Raw genomic sequence first — 13,305 nt, 5'->3', positions numbered from 1 at the left:
ATTCACCCCAGCACCTACCACCTCTCAACACCCCAGCACCTACCACCTCTCTTCACCCCAGCACCTACCGCCTCTCTTCACCCCAGCACCTACCGCCTCTCTTCACCCCAGCACCTGCCGCCTTTCATCACCCGTTCACCCCAGCACCTGCCACCTCCCTTCTCCCCAGCACCTACCACCTCTCTTCACCCAGCACCTACCGCCTCTCTTCATCCCAGCACCTACCGCCTCTCTTCACCCGTTCACCCTAGCACCTACCATCTCTCTTCACCCCAGCACCTACGACCTCTCTTCACCCCAGCACCTACTGCCTCTCTTCAACCGTTCACCACAGCACCTACCACCTCTCTTCACCCCAGCACCCTCCACCTCTCTTCACCCCAAGTACCTACCACCACTCTTCACCCCAGCACCTACCACCTATCTTCAGCCCAGCACCTACCACCTCTCTTCACCCCAGCCCCTACCACCTCTCTTCACCCTAGCACCTACAACCAATCTTCACCCCAGCACCTACAACCTCTCTTCATCCCAGCACTTACCGCCTCTCTTCACTCGTTCACCCCAGCACCTACCACATCTCTTCACCCCAGCACCTACCACCTCTCTTCACCCCAGCACCTACCACCTCTCTTCACCCCAGCACCTACCGCCTCTCTTCACCCCAGCACCTACCACCTCTCTTCACCCTAGCACCTACCGCCTCTCTTCACCCGTTCACCCCAGCACCTACTGCCTCTCTTCAACCGTTCAACCCTGCACCTACCACCTCTCTTCACCCCAGCACCCTCCACCTCTCTTCACCCCAAGTACCTACCACCTCTCTTCACCCCAGCACCTACCACCTATCTTCAGCCCAGCACCTACCACCTCTCTTCACCCCAGCCCCTACCACCTCTCTTCACCCCAAGTACCTACCACCTCTCTTCACCCCAGCACCTACCACCTCTCTTCACCCCAGCACCTAACACCTCTCTTCACCCTAGCACCTACAACCAATCTTCACCCCAGCACCTACCACCTCTCTTCACCCCAGCACCTAACACCTCTCTTCACCCTAGCACCTACAACCAATCTTCACCCCAGCACCTACCACCTATCTTCACCCCAGCACCTACCACCTCTCTTCACCACCAGCACCTACCACCTCTCTTCACCCCAGCCCCTACCACCACTCTTCACCCCAAGTACCTACCACCTCTCTTCACCCCAGCACCTACCACCTCTCTTCACCACCAGCACCTACCACCTCTCTTCACCCCAGCACCTACCACCTCTCTTCACCCCAGCACCTACTGCCTCTCTTCAACCGCTCACCCCAGCACCTACCACCTCTCTTCACCCCAGCACCCTCCACCTCTCTTCACCCCAAGTACCTACTACCTCTCTTCACCCCAGCACCTACCACCTATCTTCAGCCCAGCACCTACCACCTCTCTTCACCCCAGCACCTACCACCTCTCTTCACCCTAGCACCTACAACCAATCTTCACCCCAGCACCTACAACCTCTCTTCATCCCAGCACTTACCGCCTCTCTTCACTCGTTCACCCCAGCACCTACCACATCTCTTCACCCCAGCACCTACCACCTCTCTTCACCCCAGCACCTACCACCTCTCTTCACCCCAGCACCTACCGCCTCTCTTCACCCCAGCACCTACCACCTCTCTTCACCCTAGCACCTACCGCCTCTCTTCACCCGTTCACCCCAGCACCTACCACCTCCCTTCACCCCAGCACCTACCACCTCCCTTCACCCCAGCACCTACCACCTTTCTTCACCCAGCACCTACCACCTCTTCACACCAGCACCTACCGCCTCTCTTTACCCGTTCACCCCAGCACCTACCACCTCTCTTCCCCCAGCACCTACCACCTCTCTTCACCCCAAGTACCTACCACCTCTCTTCACCCCAGTACCTAACACCTCTCTTCACCCTAGCACCTACAACCAATCTTCACCCCAGCACCTACAACCTCTCTTCATCCCAGCACTTACCGCCTCTCTTCACTCGTTCACCCCAGCACCTACCACATCTCTTCACCCCAGCACCTACCACCTCTCTTCACCCCAGCACCTACCACCTCTCTTCACCCCAGCACCTACCGCCTCTCTTCATCCCAGCACCTTCCGCCTCTCTTCACCTGTTCACCCTAGCACCTACCACCTCTCTTCACCCCAGCACCTACCACCTCTCTTCACCCCAGCACCTACTGCCTCTCTTCAACCGTTCACCCCAGCACCTACCACATCTCTTCACCCCAGCACCTACCACCTCTCTTCACCCCAGCACCTACCGCCTCTCTTCATCCCAGCACCTACCGCCTCTCTTCATCCCAGCACCTTCCGCCTCTCTTCACCTGTTCACCCTAGCACCTACCACCTCTCTTCACCCCAGCACCTACCACCTCTCTTCACCCCAGCACCTACTGCCTCTCTTCAACCGTTCACCCCAGCACCTACCACCTCTCTTCACCCCAGCACCCTCCACCTCTCTTCACCCCAAGTACCTACCACCTCTCTTCACCCCAGTACCTAACACCTCTCTTCACCCTAGCACCTACAACCAATCTTCACCCCAGCACCTACAACCTCTCTTCATCCCAGCACTTACCGCCTCTCTTCACTCGTTCACCCCAGCACCTACCACATCTCTTCACCCCAGCACCTACCACCTCTCTTCACCCCAGCACCTACCACCTCTCTTCACCCAGCACCTACCGCCTCTCTTCATCCCAGCACCTACCGCCTCTCTTCACCTGTTCACCCTAGCACCTACCACCTCTCTTCACCCCAGCACCTACGACCTCTCTTCACCCCAGCACCTACTGCCTCTCTTCAACCGTTCACCCCAGCACCTACCACCTCTCTTCACCCCAGCACCCTCCACCTCTCTTCACCCCAAGTACCTACCACCTCTCTTCACCGCAGCACCTACCACCTATCTTCAGCCCAGCACCTACCACCTCTCCTCACCCCAGCCCCTACCACCTCTCTTCACCCTAGCACCTACAACCAATCTTCACCCCAGCACCTACAACCTCTCTTCATCCCAGCACTTACCGCCTCTCTTCACTCGTTCACCCCAGCACCTACCACATCTTTTCACCCCAGCACCTACCACCTCTCTTCACCCCAGCACCTACCACCTCTCTTCACCCCAGCACCTACCGCCTCTCTTCACTCCAGCACCTACCACCTCTCTTCACCCTAGCACCTACCGCCTCTCTTCCCCCGTTCACCCCAGCACCTACCACCTCTCTTCACCCCAGCACCTACCACCTCTCTTCACCCCACGTACCTACCAGCTCTCTTCACCCCAGCACCTACCACCTCTCTTCACCCCAGCACCTAACACCTGTCTTCACCCTAGCACCTACAACCAATCTTCACCCCAGCACCTACCGCCTCTCTTCACCCATTCACCCCAGCACCTACCACCTCCCTTCACCCCAGCACCTACCACCTCCCTTCACCCCAGCACCTACCGCCTCTCTTCACCCCAGCACCTACCACCTCTCTTCACCCTAGCACCTACCGCATCTCTTCACCCGTTCACCCCAGCACCTACCACCTCCCTTCACCCCAGCACCTACCACCTCCCTTCACCCCAGCACCTACCACCTTTCTTCACCCAGCACCTACCACCTCTTCACACCAGCACCTACCGCCTCTCTTCACCCGTTCACCCCAGCACCTACCACCTCTCTTCACCCCAGCACCTACCACCTCTCTTCACCCCAAGTACCTACCACCTCTCTTCACCCCAGCACCTACCACCTCTCTTCACCCCAGCACCTAACACCTCTTTTCACCCTAGCAGCTACAACCAATCTTCACCCCAGCACCTACAACCTCTCTTCATCCCAGCACTTACCGCCTCTCTTCACTCGTTCACCCCAGCACCTACCACATCTCTTCACCCCAGCACCTACCACCTCTCTTCACCCCAGCACCTACCACCTCTCTTCACCCAAGCACCTACCACCTCTCGTCACCCTAGCACCTACCGCCTTTCTTCACCCGTTCACCCCAGTACCTACCACCTCCCTTCACCCCAGCACCTACCACCTCCCTTCACCCCAGCACCTACCACCTTTCTTCACCCAGCACCTACCACCTCTTCACACCAGCACCTACCGACTACCTTCACCCCAGCACCTACCGCCTCTCTGCACCCCAGCACCTATCACCTCTCCTCACCCTAGCACCTATCACCTACCACCTCTCTTCACCACAGAACCTACCACATATCTTCACCCCAGCACCTACCACCTCTCTTCACCCCAGCACCTACCACCTCTCTTCACCCCAGCACCTACCACCTCTCTTCACCCCAGAACCTACCACCTCTCTTCACCCCAGAACCTACCACCTCTCTTCTCCCCAGCACCTACCACCTCTCTTCACCCCAGCACCTACAACCTCTCTTCACCTCAGCACCTACCTCCTCTCTTCACTCGTTCACCCCAGAACCTACCACATCTCTTCACCCCAGCACCTACCACCTCTCTTCACCCTAGCACCACTCTTCACCCCAGCACCTACCACCTCTCTTCACCCCAGCACCTACTGCCTCTATTCACCCATTCACCCCAACACCTACCACCTCTCTTCACCCCAGCACCTACTGCCTCTATTCACCCATTCACCCCAACACCTACCACCTCTCAACACCCCAGCACCTACCACCTCTCAACACCCCAGCACCTACCACCTCTCTTCACCCCAAGTACCTACCACCTCTCTTCACCCCAAGTACCTACCACCTCTCTTCACCCCAGCACCTACCGACTCTCTTCACACCAGCACCTACCACCTCTCTTCACCCCAGCACCTACAACCTAACTTCACCCCAGCACCCACTGCCTCTCTTCACTCGTTCACCCCAGAACCTACTAAATCTCTTCACCCCAGCACCTACCACCTACCACCTCTCTTTACCGCAGAACCTACCACATATCTTCAACCCAGCACCTACCACCTCTCTTCACCCCAGCACCTACCACGTCTCTTCACACCAGCACCTACCACCTCTCTTCACCCCAGCACCTACAACCTCTCTTCACCCCAGCACCTACCGCCTCTCTTCACTCGTTCACCCCAGAACCTACTAAATCTCTTCACCCCAGCACCTACCACCTACCACCTCTCTTTACCGCAGAACCTACCTGTTAGAGTCGGGGATCTCCGGTTGGCGCAAGGTTGCCCTTGTGTCAAGCGGGAACCCTCTCCTCCACGTCAGGGCGCAGGATAACCCCTCGCGAATGACCCTTGCTCACCCTCTAGGTGCGTGGCGTGAGCAGCCAAGGCGATTCCTCAGGCGTTGTTGGTTAAGCACTTATAATCACACACACAGTAAATACATCAATCCCCCCAGAAACGGACACCAGACTTGGATATATATAAAAATACGCTTCTTTATGTAAAAATAGGTATATATATCTCAGCAGACTTATCACAAGACCAATAACGTTTCCGCTAGGCCACCAGGTTATACAGCAGGCAAATGTTCTTGGTTCGTAGTTTCAAATGGATACTTTGTAGTCTCTTGCAAATGTTACTTGTGGTTCCAGTACTCACAGAGATCGGCTCCTGCGAACGGGGAAATAAGGCGTTGCGGGCCCCGAGCCCGATACTGGAACTTCTTTCGTGATGTGGAGAGTCGGCACAGGACGGTGCGACTCTCAGCTTGGGAAGTGTTCTTGGGTCCTCAATCAGCAGGTGTGGGCAAGTAGGCAGGCGCGGCCCGCGACCCTTTAGCACAGCGGTGCAGGAGGGTCTCCACAGCGGGGGCGGCGCGGCCTGAGGTGTCCGGGGATAGCGAAGCGGGGTCACAGGGCACAGTCAGTGCAGCTGGATGACCCGGCGTATATCACAGTCGTCGGACGGCTTCCGGCGGGAGGGGTGATAGCGCGTTCAGCGCGCTCCAATGGCAGGCGGTGACAGGGGTGCAGGCGGCCTAGCCCGGGGACAGAGAGCGGCTCCGGACGGAGCGGGGCTCTCACGGGGTTGCGGCAGGCGAGCTCCTGAGTGTCACGGCCCTAGGAGGGGCGATGAGGGGCGCAGTCTCTTTCCAGCGGGATGCACACACGGCTCGAATTGGAGGACGAGCAAAAGCACAGAGAACCCACTGGTCCTGGGGTTCAGTTCAGGGGGCAAGCTCGGATCAAGCCCTTGGAGAATGTTCAAGCACAAAGTAGCAAAGTCTTTTCAGTAAGTCTCTTCCTCTCCTTTCTCAGCAAGGCAAGCAGCAGGCCAGCTCCTCCAGCGTCTTCTTCTCCTTCTAGTCGGGCAGAGGTTCTTTGTGGTAAACAGGGTTCTGATTTCTTAGGAGCCAGGCTCCTACTTTTATACCATGATTCTTTTGTTCTTTAGCGCCAGGGGGCCTGGGCCTGGCTCAGTCCAGTTCTGGAGCACTTTGTTATGGTGACTCTGCTCTTTCCTTTCAGCAGCAGGGCAGAGACATCAGCCGCCCCACAGGGGGCGGCGCCGGCTTTGTGGTGGCAGAGCACAGGTCTATTCAAGAGTCAAGGTGTACTCCTCCCACCCATCCTGGTGTCATCTCCCGGCCCACCACCTGGCAGCCAACCTGTCTCTGGGGATCCCCCAACCCTGCTCCTTACTGTTGCTAGGCAGAACACACACACACAGCAGAGGCGGACTGAAATGGCCAGGTCAGTAAATACTAACTTTCTAAAAGTAGTATTTACAAACCCAGGATATTAAAATAAACTTGACTACAAGAAGTATTTTATTATTCTGAGTTCAGGCATACTAAACTTGACATTCTACCATGCTCTATGAGTCCACTGGGGTCACAGCGTGTAGTGACTCCAGCAGCCCATTCTGGCCTATGGAGAGCAGGTAGCCTTCAATAGTGAAAAACGAAAATGGCTGTAATTCACTACTAAGACATGCCACACACATCAGGGCATGTCCTACCTTATGCCTACAATGCACCCTGCCCTTGGGCCTACCAGAGGGGTGGCTAATATGTAGGTAAGGGAAGGTTTAGGGACTGGCAAGTGGGGGCACTTGCGCAGTCAGCGCGACAGTCCCAGACCGCACGCAGGGTCTGCGGTGGCAGACCCTAGACACATTTTACTAGGCCGCTTCTGTGGGTGGCACAACCAGTGCTGCAAGTCCACCAGCAGCATTCGTATTTACAAGCCCTGGCACTCCTGGTGCACTTTACTAGGGGCTGATAGTAAACCGAATAAGCCAAACATGGACACCAATCAATGTATACATTTTACCATAGGGAGAGCATATGCACCTTAGCACTGATCAGCAGTGGTAAGGTGCCCAGAGTCATAAAACAGCCAACAACAGGTCAGAAAAAATACTGGAGGAAGGCAAAAAGTTTAGGGATGACCCTGCAAAAAGGGCCAAGTCCAACACAACCCCCTTCCAGCCAAAACGCAGGGTAGACCAATCACCACCGTGATGGTCTTCCCTGCTTGGGGCGATAGAACAAGGACCTGGCCCGCAACAGCAGGGGCAGACTCCATTTCTACGCCAATCTGAACCTATCGGACTCCCTCTGTCCATACTCTCAGGGCCCACCAAGCCAATCCATGGGGAACCCTTCTCCTCACCTGTGGACACCACCTGTGCAGCACCTAACCTTAACTGGCCCACATGTGTGTCCCAACAGACAGACAGCAAAATGCTACAGTGGCCACTGACAGTAGTCAGGGATGAGACCCAGGCCGTATGCCTCTCAGGGCTCTCAATCTTCTGTGGTGCCAGGGAGTGGGGGGCAGTAGCCCCAGGTGCTTGGCATCCTTTGTCCATTCTCCCCCTTGTCAGGTCAGGTATGACATCCTGGCACTGACCCACCAGCCCCGGGACTGTACCCGGCGGCTGGACCAAAGACTGGGGTGGCCTCTCCCACACCTGGACCTCCTCCTTGGGGCTCTGTACCCTCCCACCTGGAGGGTCCAGAATTGCCAGGGCACCTGGGGCAGGTGTCCCGCACAATTCGCCCACCAGTTTAGGGGTTCTATCCTGCAACTGGGCGTCCAGGTCAGGGGGGACACCCTGAACCTGGCCCTCCAACCTGGGGTCTAAACCCTTCAGTTGAGCCGGGGTCAGAGGCGAGGACTCCCTCCCTCTGCACCCCCTTCCAGAGTACTGCCCACTCCCAACTGGCGTGGTACCCCCAGAAGCAACATGGGTCAGGACACTGATTACAGTGGTCCCACCCTCCAGGTCAGACAACACCTGAACCTGGCTTCCCAACCCTGGGACCAACTCATGCGGCTGAACGCTCGCCTGGCGCACCAGGACTTCCCGGGGAGCACGCATGCCCCCCCTGAGGGTGACACAGAACTCCTGTGTCGCGTGGCAGTCTGCCTGGCGCTGATCTCCCGACCCCTGTCTATACGACAGTGCCTGACGATCCCCCAGGACAGAAGTGGTGTCACCATGGTCATTCACCGGTGACGCAGCCCTTCTGGCTAGCCCCTGACCCACTGGTTCTTCCACTGGGGACTCTTTCCCCCTCTCACCCCTCAATCTGGACCTCTGCACCCTCCCAACTGGAGCAGTACTGCCAGACACCAGATCTGATGGAGGCCTGCTTACAGACACTCCCAGCTCACCAGACACTAGGGGATCCCCCTCAACGGGCGGCCCATCAGGACAGCCTAGGCTCCCCGCCTGGTGTTCCCTTAAATAACCATCCAGGCTCTGAGACTGGGTTTCGGGCACCTGGGGGCACGCAGCCCCAAACTCACTCCTTCTCCACTGAGACAGGACGTGAGCCCCTACACCCCTCCCACTACCATGGGACCTAGCTGGGCTACTCTGCACCACTTCCACCACTCTGGGTTGGAAGATACCTGAGCCACTCCCCACAGGGTCACTCCCCAATGCCTCTCCAGACCCTCTGGAATCTACCAAAAGGTCTGCCTCCAATGTGGGCTCTCTGCGGTCAGAGAACTCACCCTCACACAGGTGTTGGCATAGCTCTGGAAAACAGGGACTTACAATATGCTCTCCCACAAGTGGATCACACAGCACCCTAGCAGGGTTAACCAAACTATCCTTCACCTTACCATCCAGTGCCTCACACACGTACTCCACACCACTCTCCTGAGACTGGCAAGACAGTATCTGACTGTCTCTGTCCCACAACCCACACTCTTCTGGGCGGTCTTCACACTCACCCACCAGAACTTCAATGTTGGGGGAACCCCTCTCCCTGTACCTCTCAGCTAGAGTCAGTAGAGTGTCCCTCCCTCCACTAGGACTATGAACCACTGCGCCAGTTACCCTATTCCCTTCAGGGATACTGCGCACTACTGGAGCTACCTCATGCCCTTGAACCTCCTGGTGTATGTTAACCCCCTCCTTCAAGTCAGGCGCCACATCTCTGGGTGTGCGTACTACTCTCTCAGCACTGTAAAACTCAATATTGCTGCCACCAGAGGGAGAGCGGTCTAAACTCTTGATCTTGCGATCCAACTCCCTCATTTTTAGATCATGATCCATTTGGCGTTGTTGTGCCTCCAAGGCCAACTTCTTCTTCTCCATTTCCATTTGTCCTGCCAACTTTGCCATCTCCATTGCATGCGCCCTGTCTGCTGCCCTGTCTGCCAGCTCCTCTGGGGACAGGACTCTGCTGGGCTCCACAGGGTTGTCGGGTGGGACGATGTCCCCCGCATTCTGTGGGTCTCTTGACTCCTTCCAGGCTCTCAACGCCTTGGTGTACTGGACCTTCCTCTTGAATCCAGCATGGGGAACCCGGAGTTTTACACTGTAGCCTTTCAATTGCTCTACTGTGCATCCCTCCAGTCTCTCCCAATCCACCTCATCCATTCCAGAAACCACAGAGAGTGCTCTTCCAGCAGAGAGTGAGCCAGGCATGGTTGCAGTAATGGCAGATGTCTCAACAAAGTTCAAAAATGAAAACCTGTGGCTGCGTTACTTGGTCTGCTCTCACTATCTGGTGATTAATAATTCACTGTATGCAAATTACAAATGCAAATCCGAAATCCCAGCCGCTGCCAACAATGTTAGAGTCGGGGATCTCCTGTTGGCGCAAGGTTGCCCTTGTGTCAAGCGGGAACCCTCTCCTCCACGTCAGGGCGCAGGATAACCCCTCGCGAATGACCCTTGCTCACCCTCTAGGTGCGTGGCGTGAGCAGCCAAGGCGATTCCTCAGGCGTTGTTGGTTAAGCACTTATAATCACACACACAGTAAATACATCAATCCCCCCAGAAACGGACACCAGACTTGGATATATATAAAAATACGCTTCTTTATGTAAAAATAGGTATATATATCTCAGCAGACTTATCACAAGACCAATAACGTTTCCGCTAGGCCACCAGGTTATACAGCAGGCAAATGTTCTTGGTTCGTAGTTTCAAATGGATACTTTGTAGTCTCTTGCAAATGTTACTTGTGGTTCCAGTACTCACAGAGATCGGCTCCTGCGAACGGGGAAATAAGGCGTTGCGGGCCCCGAGCCCGATACTGGAACTTCTTTCGTGATGTGGAGAGTCGGCACAGGACGGTGCGACTCTCAGCTTGGGAAGTGTTCTTGGGTCCTCAATCAGCAGGTGTGGGCAAGTAGGCAGGCGCGGCCCGCGACCCTTTAGCACAGCGGTGCAGGAGGGTCTCCACAGCGGGGGCGGCGCGGCCTGAGGTGTCCGGGGATAGCGAAGCGGGGTCACAGGGCACAGTCAGTGCAGCTGGATGACCCGGCGTAGATCACAGTCGTCGGACGGCTTCCGGCGGGAGGGGTGATAGCGCGTTCAGCGCGCTCCAATGGCAGGCGGTGACAGGGGTGCAGGCGGCCTAGCCCGGGGACAGAGAGCGGCTCCGGACGGAGCGGGGCTCTCACGGGGTTGCGGCAGGCGAGCTCCTGAGTGTCACGGCCCTAGGAGGGGCGATGAGGGGCGCAGTCTCTTTCCAGCGGGATGCACACACGGCTCGAATTGGAGGACGAGCAAAAGCACAGAGAACCCACTGGTCCTGGGGTTCAGTTCAGGGGGCAAGCTCGGATCAAGCCCTTGGAGAATGTTCAAGCACAAAGTAGCAAAGTCTTTTCAGTAAGTCTCTTCCTCTCCTTTCTCAGCAAGGCAAGCAGCAGGCCAGCTCCTCCAGCGTCTTCTTCTCCTTCTAGTCGGGCAGAGGTTCTTTGTGGTAAACAGGGTTCTGATTTCTTAGGAGCCAGGCTCCTACTTTTATACCATGATTCTTTTGTTCTTTAGCGCCAGGGGGCCTGGGCCTGGCTCAGTCCAGTTCTGGAGCACTTTGTTATGGTGACTCTGCTCTTTCCTTTCAGCAGCAGGGCAGAGACATCAGCCGCCCCACAGGGGGCGGCGCCGGCTTTGTGGTGGCAGAGCACAGGTCTATTCAAGAGTCAAGGTGTACTCCTCCCACCCATCCTGGTGTCATCTCCCGGCCCACCACCTGGCAGCCAACCTGTCTCTGGGGATCCCCCAACCCTGCTCCTTACTGTTGCTAGGCAGAACACACACACACAGCAGAGGCGGACTGAAATGGCCAGGTCAGTAAATACTAACTTTCTAAAAGTAGTATTTACAAACCCAGGATATTAAAATAAACTTGACTACAAGAAGTATTTTATTATTCTGAGTTCAGGCATACTAAACTTGACTTTCTACCATGCTCTATGAGTCCACTGGGGTCACAGCGTGTAGTGACTCCAGCAGCCCATTCTGGCCTATGGAGAGCAGGTAGCCTTCAATAGTGAAAAACGAAAATGGCTGTAATTCACTACTAAGACATGCCACACACATCAGGGCATGTCCTACCTTATGCCTACAATGCACCCTGCCCTTGGGCCTACCAGAGGGGTGGCTAATATGTAGGTAAGGGAAGGTTTAGGGACTGGCAAGTGGGGGCACTTGCGCAGTCAGCGCGACAGTCCCAGACCGCACGCAGGGTCTGCGGTGGCAGACCCTAGACACATTTTACTAGGCCGCTTCTGTGGGTGGCACAACCAGTGATGCAAGTCCACCAGCAGCATTCGTATTTACAAGCCCTGGCACTCCTGGTGCACTTTACTAGGGGCTGATAGTAAACCGAATAAGCCAAACATGGACACCAATCAATGTATACATTTTACCATAGGGAGAGCATATGCACCTTAGCACTGATCAGCAGTGGTAAGGTGCCCAGAGTCATAAAACAGCCAACAACAGGTCAGAAAAAATACTGGAGGAAGGCAAAAAGTTTAGGGATGACCCTGCAAAAAGGGCCAAGTCCAACACTACCACATATCTTCAACCCAGCACCTACCACCTACCTCTCTTCACCCCAGCACCTACCACCTCTCTTCACACCAGCACCTACCACCTCTCTTCACACCAGCACCTACAACCTCTCTTCACCCCAGCACCTACCGCCTCTCTTCACCCGTTCACCCCAGCACCTACCACCTCTCTTCACCCCAGCACCTACCACCTCTCTTCACCCCAGCACCTACCACCTCTCTTCACCCAAGTACCTACCACCTCTCTTCACCCCATCACCTACCACCTCTCTTCACCCCAGCACCTACAACCTCTCTTCACCCCAGCACCTACGGCCTCTCTTCACCCCAGCACCTACGGCCTCTCTTCACTCGCTCACCCCAGCACCTACCACATCTCTTCACCCCAGCACCTACCACCTCTCTTCACCCCAGCACCTACCACCTCTCTTCACCCCAGCACCTACCACCTCTCTTCACCCCAGCACCTACCACCTCTCTTTAGTCGTTCACCCCAGCACCTACGACCTCTCTTCACCCAGCACCTACCAGCTCTCTTCACCCTAGCACCTCTCTTGACCCCAGCACCTACCACCTCTCTTCACCCCAGCACCTACTGCCTATCTTCACCCATTCACCCCAACACCTACCACCTCTCAACACCCCAGCCCCTACCACCTCTCAACACCCCAGCGCCTACCATCTCTCTTCTCCCCAAGTACCTACCACCTCTCTTCACCCCAAGTACGTACGACCTTTCTTCACCCCAGCACCTACCGCCTCTCTTCTCTCCAGCACCTACCACCTCTCATCACCCCAGCACATATCACCTCTCTTCACCCCAGCACTTACCGCCTCTCTTCACCCCAGCACCTACCGCCTACCTTCACCCCAGCACCTACCGCCTCTCTGCACCCCAGCACCTATCACCTCTCCTCACCCTAGCACCTATCACCTATCACCTATCACCTACCACCTCTCTTCACCACAGAACCTACCACATCTCTTCACCCCAGCACCTACCACCTCTCTTCACCCCAGCACCTACCACCTCTCTTCAACCCAG

Source organism: Triturus cristatus, chromosome 1_1 (assembly GCF_964204655.1).
Source record: "Triturus cristatus chromosome 1_1, aTriCri1.1, whole genome shotgun sequence".
NCBI lineage: Eukaryota > Metazoa > Chordata > Amphibia > Caudata > Salamandridae > Triturus > Triturus cristatus.
This window is presented reverse-complemented; position numbering follows the sequence as displayed.